General features: G+C 46.3%; 1 protein-coding gene across 1 annotated transcript in view; it reads left to right on the top strand.

The window, feature by feature from the left end:
* The window catches only part of GFRA4 (GDNF family receptor alpha 4), a 929,345-nt gene that overhangs the window by 440,149 nt on the left and 467,277 nt on the right, over positions 1-21,919 (top strand). The window lies entirely within an intron of this gene.

Genomic DNA, 21,919 nt, shown 5'->3' with positions numbered 1-21,919 from the left:
CGAACACCCCTAAGGGCGAATGAAACATGGTTATAGTAACTGACAAACAAAGGGAAAGGCAGATAAAGGAATGCTGGTGTACGGTTCCTTTAGTTATTATACGTTCACTTACATACTTTTCTCTTCCGGAACAACAGCAGGGTCTTTTGAGGTTTTGTACTAAACGAGGAAATCACAAGACACTTTATGCAAAAATATGTAGAAAGTTCATACAGTGCACAGTATAAAAACTATATATAAAATGACCTTACTTCCGATACAACCTGGCGAGGGCTGTATCAAAGTCACTGCTGCTGCTCTCTGTATGATATGATGTGATATGATATGATATGGCATTTATAATGTGCCTGTACACAAGTGTTTCTAGGCGCGACAATACAAAGAGGGGGAAACATAGGGATGACAAAACAATGATCTTACTAGGCCCTGTGTCATTCATATTGCACAAGTGCGGGGAAGTGGAAGTGGAGAAGTGTGGGGGGCAGTGGGGGGTACAGGTAACTCATAAAGTGCAGCCAGCGTGTGGCTCAAAGTGCAGAGAGAAGGGACTGTAGGGTTGCAGATGCAGAACACACGTGCTAGGGGAGCCGGGACGCAGTGCAAAGTGCAACTGGACATGCAGTAGCCTGGGCCCAAGTTCATAGGGTAGCCAGGTGATCAGTGCGTGGAGCAGTCGGGACATCAGCAGGGGAGAGAAAGAGAGAAAGCGGAAGTGAAGAGGAAGGCCCTTGAGTTGCATCCGGAACCGGAGGTGGTTCTACTCAAGTTTGAGAGAGGCAGGGAGGCTGTTCCAGAGGGAGGCCCCAGTTGATAATATAGAACTGCCACAACTTCCTGCTTGGAAAAGCGGCTGACCCCCAGAGAGTTAAAAGTGGATGAGCAGAGAGCTCGAGAGGGGAGATGTTAAGGAAGAGAGAGTTGGAGGTAGTGCGGTCCCAGGCCCAAGAAAGCCTTGTGGACGATGCAGAGGGTCTTGAACTTGATCCTTGCTTCCACTGATAGCCAATGAAGAGATTTCAGATCTGGAGAGATACAATCCCTGGGCTTGAGGGCAAGGACAAGTCTTGCAGTTCTGTTCTGGATAAGTTGTAAAGGTCAGAGAGTAGAGGCAAGAAGTTTTAGAAAGAGGCTGTTGCAGTAGTCCAGCCTAGAGAGGACCAGAGCTCTAGAGACAGTGAGCTTCTGGGGGAAAGTGAGGAAAGGAAGAATACCTCTGAGGAGGTGCAGCTGATAGTTTGACTTCTTAGAGACATCAGAGATGTGAGGAGAGAAGGAGAAAGTGGAGTCGAAGATAACACCAAGGTTCTCAGCCTCACAGGTAGGAGCAGGAAGAGGACCCAGAGGGAGTGGCCAGAGAGAGAGAGGAATGGAGGGAGCTGGTGTTCCGATGAGGAGGATCTCAGTTTTACTGGCATCAGTGGTGGCATACCATTCCTGAACTGTAGTCAGACAATCTGGAATGAGAGAAGGAGAAGAGGCGGCTGAGGGGAGCCTGAAGGAGAGCTGGGTGTCATTTGCATAACACTAAAGGTTGGAGCAGAAGGAAGTGATGTGGTGGGCAAGAGGTGCCAGGTGTTGCTTGAAAAGCCAGAAAGAGAGGTTTGACCCCCTGGGGTACACCACACGTGGATTGAGAGAGAGGAGAGGTAAGACCCCAGTTGTACCTGGGAGGGTTGGTCAGTGAGAAGTGAGGTCAGCTAGGCCAGGGCCTGATCAGTGCTATCCACGTTATCACTGAGGTGATTGAGCAGGATGACATGGTTGACCATATCAAAGGCAGAAGAAAGATCGAGGAGAATGAGGACAGAAGGAAGGTTAGAAACAAGGTTAGAGAGCAGATCTTCACAGGTGTTCAGGAAAGCCGTTTCCGTGCTTCTGGAAGCTCTAAAGCCAGACTGGTGGTCGTGGAGACAACCAACAGATTCAGTGCGCAGATTGAACTGGGAGATGGCCAGCTTTTCCAAGTGTTTGCCAAGGAAAGGGTTGATGGAGATTAGGCAACAATTAGCTGGAGAGGAAGGATCATCAGAGGGCTCTTTTAACAGGGGGTGCACACGGGAGTGCTTTAAGGGGGGAAGGGAAGGTTCCAGTGACAATGGAGTTGGTTGCAGAAATCGGCCAAGGCTGAAGCAAGGGTTTCAATGTTGTCCTTGATGATTCTGGATGAACAGGAGAGAACCTATTTGGATGAGACTTTCATAGATGAGCCTTGTTTACAAACATCGTCAGGGGAGAACAAGGGAAAAGAAGAGAAGGAAGGATGAGAGATGGCCACAGGTGGGCAAGGAGTGGAGGATGAAGAGGAAGAGAGGGTGGACAGGATGTCCCGTGTTTTAGTGATAAAATGAGAGGCCAAGGCTCTACAGAAGGATTGGGAGGGAAAAGGAGAAGCAGAGTCTGCAGCAGGATTGGCCAGCTCCTTGCAGATTTGGAAGAGTTTGAGTTAGATGCCGCAAAGACGCAGGCTTGGAAGTGAGCTCTCTTCTTGGCGAGGACAGAGAGTCTGTATTGCCTTTGGAGCAAGCGGCAGGCCAGTTTGTCAGAGGGTGCACCTCGTGCCCTCCACTTCCTCTCAGCCACACTGCACTTGCGCTTGAGGGTGACGAGGTCGGAGCCGTAACAAGAGTTGCACTTGGATTTGGGCTTCAAGCGTATCCTCATGACAGGGGCAAGTACATAAAGAGTGTTAAAGCTAGAAAGATGAAGGTTAGAGAGGGCTGTGTTAGGCTGTCAGTCAGGCAAAAGTTGCAGAAGAGGAGAGAAGGTTGTGGTGAAAGCCTCAACTAACAACCACTTCATGGGTCGTATGACAGAGAAGGTAGGTGGCAGTGCTGGAGTCGGCTTGGATTGACGGGTAGAGAGGGAGAGGTGGGAGAAAAGGAGAAAGTGATCACTCCAGGAGAGAGGAGAGATGAGAGAGTTCGAGAGGAGGAGGTCTGAAGAGATGAGAACATCCAGGGTATGCCCTGCAAAGTGAGTCAGGCAGGAATATAGAGAGCGAGAGAGAGAGAGAGAGAGAGAGAAGAAGGGCAGGTAGCTTCCGGGTGGTTGTTAAGGTTTCAGAGGAAGAGAAGTTGAAAGGTCGAGGTCAGGAGAGAGGAGGAGAGGTCCACCCACTCAGAGAGGAAGTGGCTGACCTGGCCAGGTGGCCTGTAAATAGTGGCCACAGTGAGAGAAAGGCCAGGAGAGATAGAGAGCCGGCAGACCAGGCATTCAAAATAAGATTAGTCCTGCTTAGGAAGATCAAGGTTACACCCCCATCGGGATGGTTGGTTCTGGGTTTGGAGAAGATCTTGCATCAGAAAGGAGAGTGTCAAAGCTCGTGACAGAGCTGGCCGTGAACCAAGTCTCGGTAAGACCGAGTAGATCCAAATCGAGTTCTTCCAGGAGACGGCAGATGTCAGAGGAGTGTTTGACAGTGGAGCGAAAGTTGAGAGTAGTGATGTGGAGCAAGTTGCCCCCTTTGAAGGACTTCCGTGAAGTGGTGCAGGTAAGAGGTACACCCTGCTGAAGTTTGCAGGTGCCCAAGCATGGGTAGAGGAGGAAGGAGGAGAAGGCAAGGTAGCCAGGGAAGAGGTAGTGGGTACCAGAGGGGTGGTGGAGGAAGAAGGCAACAGGGTGGACGGAGAAGCAGCAGAGGCAGCCATGAGGTGACAGAGGATGGAGGCAGCAGAAGAGCCAGAGAGGGGAAAGAAGGAACAGCAGGAGAAGAAAGGAAGGTGATAAGGCATGGGAAGCATCTATCAAAAAAGAGGGAGGTAGGCCTGAGGGCCTTGGACCAAGACGGTGCCATTTAGGTAAACATTAATGATGATCTTGGAGGAGTGGAAGGGGGCCAGGAGGGCCTCCCACCGAGTGCCACAATTAATGGGCAAAGAAGAAAAAGGATAGAGAGCAGAGACCATTTGGGTGGGCCATATGCCTGCAGAGGGAACGTCAAAGTGTATGTCGATAAGGGTTTGTCTGGAGGATGCACCAGTGTGGGTATCAGCGATAGGGAGGCCTCAGTTGGAGACCAGAATGTCTCTTTTGAGCTTCTTCCTGCCAGAATTAATGTGGGGGATAGGATAGTCGATGGAGTAGCAGTTAGAAAAGATAGGGGAGACAGATAGCACCATAGAGGGTGCAGAGAGGAAGAGCGGGGAGAGCAGAAGGTGGGAGGGGGATTCCAAGCAGGGAGGGGTGGCGGTAGTGCTGGGAAGTGGGCAGGCAGAGGGGAAACACTAGGGGGGCAAACACGGAAGGAGAGGGGGCATGCAGAGGAGAGAACACAGACAGAAAATTAGATCAATGCATAGACAACGCAACCACAAAGAAACCTAGAAGTAAGTAATGAATACAGCAGGAATACAGGCAGACCAATGCAAGCAAACAACCCTGAAGAAAGAAAAACAACAAGGAACAGAGTAATCACCAAAGGATATGTTCCTCTCAGGCGTCACGCTCTATTACGATTGTCCTGGCAGTCAGTGGGAAACAGCAGCAGCAACAGTGTGGGGGTCCCCAACATCTTTACTTGGGCTGGGCTGCGAAACTAGGTGCAGCCCAGCACTCAGATGCAGTGTATGGAGACCCACACAGTTCATTCTACCTGGCCACTTCTGCCAGGTGTGGCCCAGGGAGTCCTGGTGGGTCACCTGTTGAGTGGGCAGCTCCTCAATTATATGCAGCCCAGTAGGGCTAAATACATTGGGCACTCCCCTGCTGCAGGGAGAAACGTTGATTTAATGTGCCCAGGGCCCATGGTGGTACATGGGCTACCTAGGGGGTGGCTGCTATCACAGGGGTTCCCCATCCAGTCAGGGCAGCGCCAGTATGTAGGCCCACACAGTGGCAGTGAGTGGGCACGGAGTGTCTCTAACCCTCTTGAAGGGTATTCCGTTAAGAGACAGAGAGCATTCCTTTCCTTGTTTAGAGTAAAGGAAGCCTTATGTTGGCACGCGCTTGGGTACTTTACTCTGACCCTTTTTTTGTTTCTGTATCCCCAGCATGGCTTCAAATGCCAGGGATCCTTCCTTTTTACTTTGTTTATCCCCCTCACGGGGGTTACATGTGTCATAAGCACTGTACAGTAGGTAAGTAAATGGGTGATATCACAACTGTTGATGGCAATGCTTTGGCAGAGTTAGGGTCGCATGTGGCTCCCTTTGTCTCAGACTAAACCATCTTTTAGAGGCAGGAGCACCATGAAAACGTCACTTCCCATTTAAACAATTAAACATTTACGATGTTCAAGTAGAAGACAGGGTTCAAGCCCCCTCCACTCATGAGCCAGTCTCCATCTCATTGTAACTAAAATAACAAGGGACAGCATGTAAGGATATTTGACATGTTCGACCAGGGGTCTTCAACCTGCTCTGAAGATGTTTCTGACTACAACGGCTATGATACCTCACCATTGACTCTACTGACTAAGGTTGAGGGCACCTGTACAACGTTTGCAGACCCCTGTGCCAGATTCAGGGCATTGTATCCCTCTTTTCCAGCAATAGGACCACATTTGCTACATTTAGGGGCTATCTGGTACCCACCTTCTATAGCCTTGCCCCAGCAGCAACACTGCTGATAGCCACCATTCTTGCAGGCGGGAATCCTAAAAATTTAAGTTAGCACCCTTCAGAACTGATATAAAATGAACGAAACTATAACAGATGAAGGAAACTGGATGGCCAGTTGTCATTCACTCCTCTTCCTTGTCTTCTCTGTCACTCACTCTTTAATCAGTGCAACTGGTCCCCCTTCCCCTTGATTTTTCCTTACAGTACATTAATTTACGGTAGAGTTACGGTCACGACCGGCAACAAAAGTGGTGTTGAGGGGTGGACTGGCCCCATCGCAATGGCGGTGTAAAGTTGACTCCCTTTCTGAAGGAGCAGTATTTCTCTTCAAGGTGGAATGGGTGAGATATAAGGGGCATGCTCAGAGGCGTAGACAGGGTAGGGCCTGAGGGGCAAGGCCCACCCACAATCTGTGAATGCCCTCGCTGCAGCACTGTGTGGGCATTTACAGATGTTTTTGTCAGTGCAGCGGGCCCAACTACATTAGCTTCAGGTCCCATTTGCTAGACAATCCTGGCTATGCCTCTGGGCATGCTAGGTGCTTCTACAGGTCTGCAACCTGTGGCTCTCCAGGCGTTTTGGACTACGACTCTCATGATCCCCCACAATTGACTACGTTGGCTCAGGCTGATGGGAGTTGTAGTCCACAAAATCTGGAGAGCCAAGGGGTGCAGACCACTATGGGAGTTGAGAGAAGCAAGGGGTGGTGTTAATGATAGTGATACAGGTGCAGATCATTACAAAAAATATGATTAAACTTTCTCAAATTTTGCAGTCAATATGTTTTAATTCTTTATTTTTGCTGTTTCGCAGTCAGTATTTTTTTTTACAAAGAACACTGTTTGACGTTCATTCCTCTAAGTGCATCGACCAAAATGTGGTATTTGTATTTGTATTCATGAGGCTTATATAGCGCTTTAGGCCAAAGTGCAATGTTCACCCTCTCGGGAAGGAGAGCGTTAACGCTCATAATGCAAATGCACGTGCAATCTGTCAGAGAGCCAGAGGGGCTTGCATTGCTCTAGTGAGCCATGTCGTAATAGTTTTGATTTGTAGCGCAACACAGTCAGACGCTCGTTTTACGATAATGGAGGGTTAGTAATGGCTGCCGCTAATGAAATGCTTTCGCTCTCCCTGTCTGGCGCTCACAGAGTGCAGAGCTGACTAGAATGCGTGCTTAATATACAAGTCTGAGTGCTGACGGCCTTCTCCCCTTTTGAAGCCGGGCAGAGGGAAGCTTCCTGAAGAAAGGCTCAGAGTCAAGGACTGGAAGCCTACTTGAGCCATCATCTAAGAAAATGAAAGCCCCGTTTGTGAGAAATAAAGAGAGTTAAGCTTTTTCTGTGTTTACTACAACAGTGGAGGAAATGGTCCAGCTCTGGTGATGAGGGGGGAACTACATGTTTTTCAATGGGATTGTGCCATTGTAAAACACTTTTGTAAATCAGACTTCCTCTCTAGCATCCTTGATCTCAATGGAAGAAAAGCCTGGTTCTTCCTTTTTTATTTTTTATTTATTTTTATTATTTTTTTTCTCTTTTCTCGCTCTCCTCATACTATTTCACACCCAACTCACAGTGATGGAAAAGTTTGTCATCAAACTAAAACCTCAACAAAAAAAAAAATCAGACCCATCCTCTTTGGAGAGGTCTAAGCAAGAGTAACAAACGGTCCATCCAATGTGGGCCGGCTTAGCTATGCTGTGCCCTGGGCGAAATAGAATTTGGAGACAGCACCCTTCCCCCACCAAACAACATTTTGAATCTGGCCCACCCATGGATCCCCCACTGTGCCAGCTCTGGGAAACTTTTCAAAGTCTCTCCCATGCTCCCGTGGTAGCGCCGCCCTTTGTCTAAGAAAAGCTCCTCCCCTCAGGATCAGGTAGCTTTTCACTGAACGAGGGTGCTGCCACCGTGCTAGATCAGGAAGCTTCTCAAAGGCTCCCCCATGCTCCCCTTTTTATTATGTGTGTTTTCTGAATTATAGATTTCTGAATTGAAGAAACCGGAACTCTGTTCACCTAATTTTTTATTATCTTGTAAATTAGTCTTACATATATATATATCTGTTTAATAAAGGTCTGAGATCAGTTAGAAGGTGTGCAGGGGGCGTGAGGTAGCTTAAGTTTTTAAGTTTAGAAGTGTTAAAGGCATAAAAACAATTTAGTATAAGACCTTAAAAGAGTGGATTCTCAGTGATTCCTGTAATCCTGTGTCTAAGTGTCATCCCTGTCAGCTGCGTGACTTGGGTTCGAAAACTGGCTGAGGCACTGTAGGTGAAGCAAATAATATACTTTTAAAAATTCCTAACACACAGGAGGACAGGATACGTCCACTTGAGAGGGGACGGACGCTATCCATCCACATGTTTCCTCGAAATGTGCCCTAAGCAATGCCCTATTATAGTGCAACGCTCCCTGCCCACATGATGGTGCACCTGGCGCCACCACAGGAGTGGGAAGCTTTAGACTTAAATAGGGCACCATCTACACGCCAGCTCAGGGAAGTCTTTCGAAGACTCCCCCATTCTGGCATGGCAGAGGCGCCCGATGCTAGTGAAAGTCCCCCTCCCAGGGGTCAGAGCTTTTCACTGAAGTAGGGTGCCACCACTACGCCACCTCGGGAAGCCTTTCAAGGGCTGCCTGTGCTGGCATGGCAGAGGCGCCCTATTTTTCACTCAAATAGGGCGCTGCCACCACACCACCTCGGGGTAGCCTTTCAAAGGCTTCTCTTTGTTGGCATGGCAGTGGCGTCTAACTCAAATAGGGAATTACTGGAGCCACCATGCGAAAGGTTTCCAAAGGCTTGCCCATTCCGGTGCGATAGTGGTGCACTATGCAAGTGAAAAGCGCCTCCCAGGCTGCAAATAGCTTTTCACTTGCCTAGGGTGCTGCTCCCTTGCCAACACGAGGACGCCTTTATTTTACAAAGGCCGCTGCATCAACACAAGGGCGCTTTCAAAAGACTCCTCCATGCTGGTGTGGTAGTGGCTATGGTGCCCTTTGTAAATGGCATGAGTTTGGCGCCCTGGGCAAAAGCCCAGACCGCCCATGCCTAAGACTAACCCTGATTCCAATGTTCAGCAAAAAGCGAATATTGCATGTGGGTGTTGCACAACAGACTGCTTCACGGGCACAACTATCATTGGGCAAATTGGGCTTAATCCCTCCATCCTCCACCCTGAAATGGCTGGTTATGTTGACTTGACGTGGATTATTCGGTCTTGGGAGGATAGCTCAGTGGCAACGTGCTCGCCTTGGAAGCAAGACGACACAGAGCAACACAGGTTTGATCCCCGGGTCTGCGCTTGGAAACCTCTGGGTATTAAGCGCGTTATAAATAACCTATCATATCATATCTGGCTGGCCTACAGAGCTGTGGCACGCACAAAAGGACACATACAATAAACAGTGCCTGCGGCTGCACTGTTAGCAAAGGCCCGGCAATTAGTAATGTAAAGCATTTAATTGTTAGCAACTGTATTTGTACGCATACATTTTTATCTAATTGAAATCGTGATGGGGTGTTAATACTTGCATGTCAGGGGAGTGATTGGAAGAATAGGGGCAGTAGACAGCTCATTCTCACAGCAGTCCTTAAGTGTGTGGTTTCAGATGTGAAGGAGAGAGTTAATTGACTGCACCAGAATAGTCTCATTAGAACGTGTAATGAAGTCAAATACCCCCATAAAAGTAGGTTTGCCCCTCCCCCACAGTCTCTGAAGTTAGCCCCTCTCCCAAAATGTGAAAGGTTAGCCCGTCTGAAATGTCTATTTGCACCCCTTGTCTCCTTCGTTGGGGTAGAGGTGGCAGCCGAGCGGTGGCCCCCACAGTATAAGGTAGTCTGCATCCTTGTCCTCATTTTTTCAGGCCCCTGCTTCCTCTGGGAGGACTGTGTCACCTATTCCTCAGGACTCTGAGCCAGATACCTCTGCATGTAGCATGTCACAAAACTTGCAACCGCATATCCTTGTTTTTGGCCGCTTTATTACAAGGAAGGTCCATTTATAATATTAAAAGTCTTGGCATATTGCTTTCTCCTTGCGACTTCTGTTTCCTCATTTCCAAACATGTCTTCCTTTATCACACACCCCCCCCCCCACCACCCAACGTGTCACTCCCATCTTGCTTACGTTGTACCTTCACCTTTCCCTGCTGTTTTCTCCCGGCCTGGTACCTTCTTCACGACACTCCTTTTCGAAATTACCTATCCAATCTGGAAACAGGCACCCTTATTCTTCACGCCTTCCAGGTCCTTATATAGGAAATCCTTTCAAAAAGGAGTGGGTGATCGGGCCCTCGCTTATCTCGCCTCAGGAAGAAAGGGTCTGTGCCGCTCATGCGCGGGTCCTTTGGGGGCGGGCTCTAGCCTCCCACTTACCAATCCAGAGAGCCTGCACCACCGCATCACTGCATCCTCCCAACGCCTCCCTCCAATGGCCCCCGGTAGGCAAAAGGAGTTCCACTTCTGCACAGCCCTTTTGAAAGGTCTATGATGAAATTGCTCCCGGACACTTGATTCTTTTTTTCATGAAAGGCCTCTTATATCCATCCAGCACTCTATAGTCAATGTAAACATTCTCAGCTTATGTCTTTCCTCTTTTTATCACTGTCCCCCAATTTCCGAATGCATCATTCTTTATGCACCCCCTCTTCCTCTTGTCAGTCGCACTCTATTCCTTTCTATACTCATAACATTTTCTAACCCAGTTAATACTAACTGTTTTCCTCGGGCATTCTTTGGCCCTCAGCATAACCCTGCCCAGATAGTGTTTTGCTTCCTCTAGACACATATCTGGACCTTCATGAATTTGTCAACTACGTCCATCAACTCCTTTAAATACATCTCGTTCCCCAAAAAGGATACACAGACCCACCCAGCTGGAAAATACCAACCGATTTAATGTCTGAGCTCGGGAGGATAACTCAGGGGAAACATGCTCACCTTGCAAGCAAGACGACACAGAGAAACACAGGTTCGATCCCAGGGTCCGCACTTAGAAACCACTGGGTATTAAGCGTGTTATAAATCATATCATATCATATAATGTAATTACCTGAAGACACGTAATAAGTTGCACCTACGTACACACATCTAAACCTGTAAGAACCGAGGATTGGACTCTCTGAAGCAAAGCCCTTGTAGGACATGGCCGCAGTGTTGTGCAATGCAGGTGCGCAGGAGGCGCTGCCTGTCAACATGTAATACATTGCCCCAACATACATGCATCCAAACCTTTAAGAACCGAGGATCGGACTCTCCGTGGCAAAGCCCTTGCAGGACAAGGCTGCTGTATTGTGCAACGCAGGTGTTTGGCAGGGAAAGGGGACACGGTTCAGAGTGCGATCATGCAGTGCAACAGTCAACCTTCAGCGTCTGAAAGGTAAGAAAGTGCGGGTAGGGGGTGCAGCCACTTCTGCTCTCTACTAAACTTTGCGTCCTTTGCACGTACTTCCACATAACCATCTTACATAACATACTCTATCCCTGTGCAATCCTAGGCTCTCCCATTCCAGTGGTTAGCAGTACTTTGTGTTCTCTGTCTTTTCTCTAGGTCCCTCATCTGCGATTACTATTGTACTGTGATCTTGTGTCCTTTTAGGCTCCCTCCCACTCTCGAGGAGCCCACCCCCCTAACTGTGGTTACTGTGTACTGTGTGATGTGTCCTTGTAGGCTCTCTGCCACTCTCTAGGATAGGACCCCAGCCCACTTTACTGTGGTTACTGTGTACTGTGATCTGTGTCTGTTCAGGCTCTCTCCCCCTCTCTAGGACCCACTCTCCACCCCTAACTGTGGTTACTGTGTACTGTGATCTGTGTCCTTGTAGGCTATTTCCAAACCTCCAGGAGCCCCCCCTCCCCTAATGTGGTTACTGGTGTACTGTGATCTGTGTCTTTAGGCTCTCTCCCACTCTCCATGACCCCACCCCACTGGGGGTACTGTCTGTCCTGTTGAGTGTACCTGTCTGAGCTTTCTGTGTGTTCCCTTTTGTGTGACCCCACCCCCGTGCTGCCTACATTGCGTGGAATGGGCTGTGCATCTCTTTCTCTCCTTTGCTCCCTCCTCCTGCTACTTCCCCCTTGCACCCTCTATGGTGCTCTCCGTCTCCCCTATCTTCTCTAACTGCTACTCTATCTTCTATCCTATGCCGCGCACTAAGTCAGGAAGGAAGAAGTTCAAGAGGGACATCCTGGTCTCCAACACAGGCCTTCTATTGCTTATAACTACATCAGTGCTTCCTCCAGACAGACTCTTGCTGACATCCTCTTTGTCGTTCCCTCTCCAGACCTACAGATCCCTCATATGTTCTCTGTTCTCTCGCCTTTTTCCTCGTCTCCCATTAATAGTGGCAATCAGTGGGAGGTCCTCTTGGCCTCCTTCCACTCGTCCAAGACCGCCATTAATGTCTATCTGAATGGCACTGTCTTGGTCTAGGGCCCTCAGCCCAATCTCCTCCTTTTTGATAGGAGCACCTCTCTGGCTCCTCTACCACCACCTCTCTGGCACTCTACTCATCCTCTCTGGCTACATTGCCATCTCCTTCTACCTCCTCTGCCTACTCTTGGGCCCCTCTACCACCTCTGCAGGGCATACCTCAAGCCTGTACCCCTTCACGGAAGTCTTTCAAATGTGACAACCTTCCCCACGCCGCTACTCTCAACTCTCGCTATGCTGTCAAACACTCCTCTGACATCTGCCACCTCCTTGAAGAATGTGAACTGGATAGCCTCGCTCTGACCGAGACATGGTTCATGGCCAGCTCTGGCACATGTTTTGACACTCTCCTTCCTGATGGCTACAAGATCCTCTCCGAACCCAGAACCAACTGCCCCAGAGGTGGAGTAGCTCTGATCATTCTGGAGTGGATCCCTGCCTCTGTCATTCCTACGCAGGCCTACTCCTCCTTTGAATGCCTGATCTGCAGGCTCTCTATCGCTCTTGGCCTCTCTCTGACTCTGGCAACCATCTACAGGCATCCTGGCCAGGTCGCCCTCTTCCTCTCAGAGTGGGCTGACCTCTCATATTCTCTCCTTGCCTTTACCTCTCAACCTTTCCTTCTCAGAGACCTCAACATCCATCTGGATGCTTCTAATCCCTCCTCTGGGATCTTCCGCAACATCTGCAACACTCTCTCTCTCTTTATGCTACCCTCTGGTCTGACACACTCTGCCAGAAACACCTTGGATGTCCTCATCTCCTCAGACATCCCCCTCTCGGACCCTCTCACCACTCTTCTCTCTTGAACTGACCACTTTCTGCTCTCCTCTCACCTGAAGCTCTCGGTCCCCCAGGCAAAGTCAACCCCAACACTGCCACCTACTTTCTCGGTCATCCGGCCCATGAAGTGTGTGTCAGTGGAGGCCTTTGCTGCTACTTTCTCTGCTCCTCCTACAACTGCTGCTGACTCACACTCTGACACGGTCCTCTCTAACCTGCATCATTCTATCTCCAACACTCTGGATGTCCTTTCCCCTGTCATGAGAATCCGCCTGAAGTCTACCTCCAAGTACAACTCTTGGTATGACCCCAATGTCACAAACCTGAAACGCAAGTGTAGGGGGGCTGAGAGGAGGTGGAGGGCATTGGGCTCATCCTCTGACAAACTGGCCTGCCACCTGCTCCAAAGGCAATACAGACTCTCTGTCCTGTCCAAGAAGAGAGCCCACATCCAAGCCTGCATCTCTGCGGCCTCCAACAACATGGACAAACTCTTTAAAATCTGCGGGGAACTGGCAACTCCTTCTGCAGTCTCCACCTCTCCTGTTCTCTCCCAGGCCCTCTGCACAGCTCTGGCATCTCACTTCACCACTAAAACTCGGGACATCCTGCCCTCTCTCTCCTCTTCCTCTCACTCTGCCTCTCTTGGTCCCCTCCGGCCATCTCTTCCTCTCCTCCTCCTTTATCATCTTTCTCTCTGACCACTCCTGATGATGTTTCTGGACAAGTCCAATCTACGAAAGTGTCATCCAAGCAGGTGCTCCCTATGATCCCCAGAACCCTCAAGGACCACATTGGCACCCTTGCTCAAGCCTTGACCAATTTCTGCAATTAGTCTTTGCCACTGGAACTTTCCCCTCTCCCCTCAAGCACTCTCTTGTGCACCCCCTCTTGAAAAACCCTTCTGTCGATCCTTTGTGTCTGTAAAACTACCGCCCGATCTCTATCACTCCTTTCCTGTGCAAACTCCTGGAAAAACTGGCCATCTCCCAGCTTACTCTCCACGCTGAATCTTTTGGTTGTCTCCATGACCATCAGTCTGGCTTCAGAGCAGCCAGAGGCACAGGAACTGCTCTCCTGAAGATCTGTGAAGATCTGCTCACTAATCTTGACAGTAGAGAATCAGATTCGGCCAAATAGATACCATGACTCCTATATGCAATTTACTTTTCCTGACAATGGAGGAATAATGTAAAATAGATTTGACTAAGAAAACATCAACATAGACCTACACAACTCTTTTCCACTGATCATGGCATCCTACAACATTTGGTAGGAAGCCAGGCAGGGTGTCATTTCACATTTGTACTGGATCTGCACAATCTTACACTGTATTGTCATGTAACAATTTAACTTTCTTCTTCTGGGATAATTGTGTATTTCTTGTATTAATTCTTTATTTGCATTCTATTATTTTGATCATGTGTTTCACCCGTCTGTCAAGGTCATAAAATGGATGTTCTTGTGACAATTTAATGTGAACAATAAAATTACATTTGACCTTTAATTTACTGTCTGGGCAAATAGTACTTAGTTTATTTTTTCGTACTATTTTCCACCAATTCATAACTGAATACTGCTCAGTTCCCACTACACAGTGTGTACTCACTTTGTGGTGCTCTGACGCGCTACATGCGCCTACTTTTCTGTGCCCTGAACTATAGGGACTGGTGGACTGCACACACATGGATAGATCTGGGATCAACAATTTAGAAGACCCAGTACATAATAAGGACAGTCCAAAATGTCATGGTCTGTCAGGCAGCTTATCCCTTTAAGCACAAATGTGTGTAACTACACAGAGGTACACCTAGATGTTGATGTTCACTAATCTTGATTCTAGCCTGCCATCTGTCTGCATCCTCGATCTTTCCTCTGCTTTTGACACGGTCAATCATGCCATCTTGATCAATCGTCTATGTGAGAACCTAGGCATCATGGATCAGGCCCTTGCCTGGTTGACCTCCTTCCTCCTTGACCGACTGTCCCAGGTCCAACTTGTGTCCTTTCTCTCCACCACGTCTCTCTCCAAATGTTGTGTCCCCCAGGGCTTTAACCTCTCACCCTGGCTTTTCAATGTCTATTTGACCCCTTTGGCCCACCTTATCTCTACCTTCTCCTCTAACCTTCAGTGTTATGCGGATGACACTCAGCTCTCCTTCAGACTCCACTCAGCCTCCTCTCCTCTCTCACTCATTCCTGACTTTCTATTCTCGATTCAGGTGTGGTGCACCTCCATTGATCTCAGCCTTAATGCCAATAACACTGAGATCCTTCTCATTGGGATCCCTGCTCCCGCTTTCCCTCTCTAACTCTGGCCACCTTGCTTGGGCCCTCTTCTTTCACCTTCCTGGAACATTAAAACATCGGTGTCATCTTCAACTCCTCCCTCTCCTCCTCTCCTCACATCACAGACCTTGCCAAGAAGGCCCACTACCAGCTGCACTACCAGCTGCACCCCCTCAGAGGTATTATTCATTTTCTCACTTTCCCCAGAAGCTCCCTGTCTCCAGAGCCCTGGTTCTCTCGAGGCTGGACTACAGCCTCTTTCTCAATCTGCCTTCTTCGACTCTCCGCCCTCTGCAACTAAGCCAGAACAGGATGGCAAGACTTGTTCTTGGCCTCAAACCCATGGACCGTATCTCTCCAGCTTATCTCTTCACTGGCTCTCGGTGGCTGCAAGTATCAAGTTCAAGACCCTCTGCATCGTCCACCAGGCTTTTTGGGGGCAGGGCCCACATTTCATCCATCTCTCTTCATAACCACCTTCCTCCTCGAGCCCTCTCCTCAGCCACCTCCAACTCGCTGAGGGCAGACGCTTCTCCAGGCAGAGAGCAGGGGGTAAACCTCTCTTCTCTGCAGGAGCCTCCCTCTGAATGGCCTCCCTGCCCTTCTCAAACTTTAGCCGGACCACCTGAAGTTCCGGAAGCAGTTCAAGACCTTCCGTTCTGCTTCTGCCTACTCTCTGTCCCCTGCTGACTGACCTGTATGCTGCACTGACTGGTTGTCTGGCTACCCTCAGAGTCTCATTGGTACCAGGCTCCCCATGACCAGTAGCCCCTGCACTGCCACCGGTCCGACCGCGCACTTAGAGACTGTATCTGGAACCCTACAGTCCCCTGCCAACTTGCACTTACCCAGAGCCACGCTGTCCTGGTTGCACTTACTCAGAGCAATGCTGCCCTGATTGCACGTCCCCCTTCCCTCCCCCTGGCACTTGCCCTCTGCTCCCTCACACCTGAACTTTCACGTATCGCACTTTCACGAACTGAATGGCACAAGGCCTTGTAAGATCTTTTGTCTCGTCCTCCCTGTCTTCCATTCCTTGTCTTGTCACGCTTAGAAACACTTGTGTACAGGCGCGCTATAAATAACTTATCATATCATATCATTGTGGATTGTGTTTTTCAGCAGAGGAAACTCTTTTTTTACCATCTGTTGTCTGCGGACCTTTGGCATACACACAGATCCTTACCCACGCCACAGTTTCCCTGGACCCCATACTAAGAGTACACTCGTGGTACCCACAGACCTTTTTTCTGAACCATAGATCCTGTACAAAGCGAGCACTTATAAATGGATGTACAGGAGGCGTCTGATGCTTGTTTTAGCCCTCGTAGGGATGGGATATAGCATTTTACGAGAAAGAATTATGGAATTTGGCCTCAGGATTTCACACTTAGAAGCTGCCAGGAACCAATGAAACACAGGCACTGTGTTGGAAGTAAAAGTAGTGGAATTGGGAGCTCGGCGGGGGACATAGTAGGGAGGAAGTGAGCACTGTGCAAACACTTTTTCAAGGGCTGCTGACATGCAGATTGACAGCCAATTGAGTTGAAACAGATTTCAGATTTTGCTGTAACCCCCATTTTTAATTTTTTTTTTTTTTTAAATTTTATTTTCATTTTTAAAGCGCTCACACAGTCTGGGGGCATAGAGGCCCTGTTACAGGAATATGTCTTAGTTGCGTATTTATAACGCAGAACCCTCTGGGAATTAAGCACGTTATAATAACCTATCATATCATATCATAACACACTTAATACCCAGAGATTTCTAAGCGCAGACCTGGGGATCGAACCTGTGTTACTTCATGTTGTCTTGTTTCCAAGGCAAGCACGTTGCCGCTGAGCTATCCTCATTCCCATTTGTTTTTTCCCTTGTCATTTTCGCTTCATTTACCTTTACTTTGTTCCATTCAACCTATCACTTCGCCCCCTTAAATTATTCCTTTCCTTCCCCTACTTACCTTCATCTTACCCCCAAATCATTTCCCTTTCGTAGTCTCGGTTTTCCCCTACAATTTGCCTGGTCCCCATTGCATTCCTCCCTTAAGCCTATCGTGACTCCCCCCCCTTCGTCCTCCAACCCTGTGCTGTTCAAACTTCGTCCGCCTTTATGCTGATCACCACCCCCGCATTGCCCATCGGTTAGTAAAGTGGAGAAGAGTTTTTTAACTTCACAAAGAACAGCTCTGGAATGGTGAAAATGGTTGCAAAAAGTAGTGGAACTGTTAAAAGTAAAAAATGAAGTATTGGAACATTGCGCCCCACCGTTTCCTCTCACTTCGACCACTGCACAGGTTCAATATAAGTTTGCCAGTACAGTATTAACATGCTGGTTTTACCGTATACCGGCATTTTACCGCACTGGTCAATTCCGAGTTTGCCAGTAAGGGACCTGATTTATCTCCAGCTAGGAGCTAGGGGAAAGTCAGACACGTTACCTGCAATAATTGCTGGTATTAACGACAAGAGTATTACCTGTGCCGGAAATACTGGCAAATCCCTCCAGGGAGTCCAATGGGACCACATGGAATGGGGATTTACAACCCTTGTCGGCACTCAAAATCCAGCGGTAATACCACCAGACCGATTGCCGGTACTAGTATTACAGTTTGCCGGTATCCTGCCAGTATTACCACCAGGATACCAGCAATCCCATAATGAGGCCCTTACTCTAGTCATCTGGCCTGTAAACTACAGATCCACATTTCATATGCTGTTCAGCATCTGAAGAGGGGGCAAAATGTATGATAGGTTATTTATAACGCACTTAATACCCCAAGGATGCTAAGCGCGGACCCAGGGATCAAACCTGTGTTGCTCCGTGTCATCTTGCTTCCAAGGCGAGCACGTTGCCCTGAGCTATCCTCCCAAGAAAGAAATGGGTTTGTTTTCTCAGGAAGAAAACCTTTCAGAGGCTGAAGTGTCTATCCTCCCAAGAAAGAAATGGGTTTGTTTTCTCAGGAAAATATTTTGAAAGACACTTAAGCAACATTCAACTAAATACATATTACTAGAGCCTAATGCATTTTATTTGTATGTTACAGGATCTTTGTTTTTAATGGTAGTTAAAATGCTTTTTGGCCATTACTGAGGTAAAGAATTGAACCAGACTGTGTCATTTATTTATATATAAAAGAAATGTTTAATTAGTTTCCACAGTGGATTTCCAGTGTTTTAAGTTTTTACAATATTTCACTTTATTTATTTGGCTCATTTGCAATCCTCCTTTGTATCCTTTTTCCTAGTATGATACAAATATTAGAACAGGGGATTTTTAACTTGTGAAAACAAATGTTTGATTACACTGCACAGTGCTTTCCTGTTATTTTTAAAGTGTGCTCAGTTGTTTTTAGCTTTACATATGTGCCATATATGACCTTTTATGGCAAATACAAATGTTTTGTAGTAAAACAATAGGCAGATTTAGGTTTGTTTAATCCTACGCAGCAGTTTGATTCGGAGCATACCAGGTTAAAAAAAAAGAAAGGAAGAGATGTTTTGATAAATGATAATTATATATTGGTATTGTGTGTTAGGTTGAGATTCCAAAAAATGGGGGTTAAATTGTGTTTCATTTTAAGCAGGGGATTGTTCTGATATGTACCATATAAGTTCTGCACATGATGATAAATATTGGTAACCATTTTACACTATGGAATGTCTGCCCCTGACACTTATGCCAGAATTGAAACATCTGACTTTCAGAAAACTGCTTAAAACCTTTTCTTTTTACTAAAGCATTTGCACGAAGCTTGGCGAAACCACAGATGGTTGATATCATTTAATCTTTGAATATATTTTACTTTTGTTTGTAATATTTCTTATATTTGTTGTTTTCAAGTGGGCAATCAATTGTTTAGTCAGAACTGTAAAGCTCTGTTCTATTTACTGTGTGTAAAGTCTTTAGGCCACATCTAATTCTCCAACATGCCAAATCTATATTTTCTTTCCTACAGTGCTCTATAGTATCTTGTTTTACCTGCCTGGTACTGGTGCTTTACAAAACACCGAAAGGTTAATTACAAATAAATCATTCTTATACATTTGATTAATATTGTTTTTTTTATTTTTGATGTTTTGAAGTGTTTTACTTATTATTTTTTATTTTGATTTTGTGTGTGTATGACATTTTATATGGTTATTTTTTATTAATATCTATCTATTATAATGTAATATTTGTGATTGAATGTTATATTATTGTGAAGGTATTGATATTATATCTATATATATATATATATTTGGGATCTGCTGATAATGTGGGTTAGGTTTTATTTTAGTAAGAGTTATAAACTTCAACATTTTCAGGGTGATTAACTGTAGAGATGTTACAGTAGTGTACAGCCTGTGTATTTTTTATGTAAATGTTAAATGAATTGTCCATATATGAGTGTATGTACTGGTTGTTTTTTAATAGGAATGATTGCAAAATATAATAGCTTTATCGTACATATGGGGAAATGTTTTTTTTTTCTATTCTGTGTTTTGTGGCACTATTTTATTTGGTGAGTTAAAATGACATCATTGGCACTTTTTTTTTTTTTTTTTTTTTTAATCACTTTATTTAAAGATTTTAACAACAAACACTTTTAAAATCTTGTGTGTTGGTTTCCTGCTTGTTTTCATATAAGACACTTCTTTAACCCTAACATTGTGTTTACCAATGTTTTTTGGTTTCACTTGTCTGTAGGTTGTAACATTAACAGTTTTTTCAAGTTCATTTTGTCTCAGGCAATCTTTTATTACCACTTCTATTTTCTTTGTACTACTTTGTTTGTGCTGATTTCATGCAAGTTGAAGACAGAACCTGACTACTTTTCAGTCACTGGTGAACATTTTAGTAGTTGCCCCCCATCCTTTGTATACATGACAGGATCATTAATGTGTCATTTTAGGTCATTTTAATTAGGACGTGTGTGTGTGTGTCTGTGTGTGTGTGTGTGTGTGTGTGTGTGTGTGTGTGTGTGTGTGTGTGTAAAGGTTTCATAATGCAATGTATCTTTTGGCCTATCAATCTATCTATCTCTCTAACCATCTATATTTCGATCTTACTAGCTAATCATATCTAAGATATGCTTTTTTAATCATAATGTTCATCTTATTCGTCTGCTAATGCATGTTTGTAATATTGCATGTCATGAGTCTTATGCTAATCCATACGCTTGTGTGTATGTAATATTACACATAGCACATTGCAACTGTTCTGTGTGTGTAATAAATATATATTTGTTTTCCACTTCATATCGCAAGTTTTGCTGAAGCAATTTTCAAATTGCTTAAACATAAACAACTTCATAGTAAAGTCACCATGCGTGCCAAAAATCTTGAAAATCAATATCTATAGATTATCTATCTATCTATCTATCTATCTATCTATCTGTGGGCCTATATATCTTTGGGCCTATTTATCTGTGGGACTGTCTTTCTTAAGGCCGGAATTAGTATTTGTGCATTAACGAAAGACCAGGACAAGAATTGCCCCCCGGTAATGGGGAACCAGGATGAGAATGTGCATGTTATTAAGACACTGGGAAGAGGATTTACATGATCATCGTAATGAGGGACCGGGACATCATAATGAGGGACCCGGAATGAGGATTTGCAAGGAAACGGCAATGAGGGACCAAAACAAGGATGCCTGCATTAACGTTAAGTAAGAACCAGCGCGTGGATGGGTGTGAAAATGCTAATGAGGGACTGTAACAAGAATGAGGGATACAGGGGTAATAAGTGAAGGCGACAAGGAGAAGTGTAGCAGGAATAGTGAGGGACTGTGATGAGGATGAGGGATGCAGGGGTAATGAGAGACTGTGATGGTTATTAGCGTTGCACGGGTAATGAGGGAATGGTATGCAGTCTTTATAACGCATCTTTTATGAAGACATGCTTTTATATCGAAACTTTTATAACGGAAACACATAATGAGAATATACGTGTGGGTTGGGTAAACGGTAAAATCTTTTTGGAAAACGGTGGTGGTGGGTTTTTAGGGGAGGGACACGAGGGTTTGGTAGGGAACACCCCTTTCCCCCAAAAATAAAAATAGTAAATTGTTGGGTTTTTTTCGTTACAAAAGTATCAGTAGAAATGCATTATACATAAAAGGGGTTCTTTACAAAGACGTGTAACCTGTGGAAATGTGGTGAGAATGACAGATGATTGCTAACGAGGGTTTTTAACATGAATGATGCTTGCAGGGCTGATGAGGGACTGTGAAGTTTATGAGGGCTATGAGGGTAATGAGGGACTGTCAAGGATGTGTGGGTTGCATAGGTAATGAGGGAATGTGATGAAAATGAGAGAAGGCAGGGTAATATGGGACTGTGATGAGAATGTGAGATGCCAGTGGTAATGAGGAACTGTAACACGGATGACATGTCAGGGTAAGTGTAATAAAGGACTGTGACTAGTCTGAGGGATGCTGAGGGATGCTGAGATCAGGCTATTTAGTAACTGTGACCAAGGATGCCAGTGTAATGAAGGGCTGTAATGCGGATGGGGGATTCCAGAGCAAGTGTAATGAGGTACTGAGACGAGGCGGCGAGATGTCGCTGTGTACTATGAATTCCTCATATCCCCGGATCTGAATGATGTGTGCTCATGGTGAAAAAAAAATGGAATTTGAAGAAAAAATGCTTCTGTCAGGGCGGTTATGTCTGCTCAGTGGAAAATACCATTTAGAAAAATCGTGTTTCTGCTTTTGGAATGATTTTATTTATTCAATTATTTGTTTGAGTTTTTTTAAATAACAAGCCATATGTGGAACCGATAGCTTCAGAACACCGGGGGGAGTTGCTCTCGAGCAGGGGCTCTGATGGAGACCACTGACTGAATTTTTCAACCTGATTTCCCCCAATG

The sequence above is a fragment of the Ambystoma mexicanum genome, chromosome 6q (genome assembly GCF_040938575.1).
Source record: "Ambystoma mexicanum isolate Mex_15411 chromosome 6q, UKY_AmexF1_1, whole genome shotgun sequence".
Taxonomy (NCBI): Eukaryota; Metazoa; Chordata; class Amphibia; order Caudata; family Ambystomatidae; genus Ambystoma; species Ambystoma mexicanum.
This window is presented reverse-complemented; position numbering and strand designations above follow the sequence as displayed.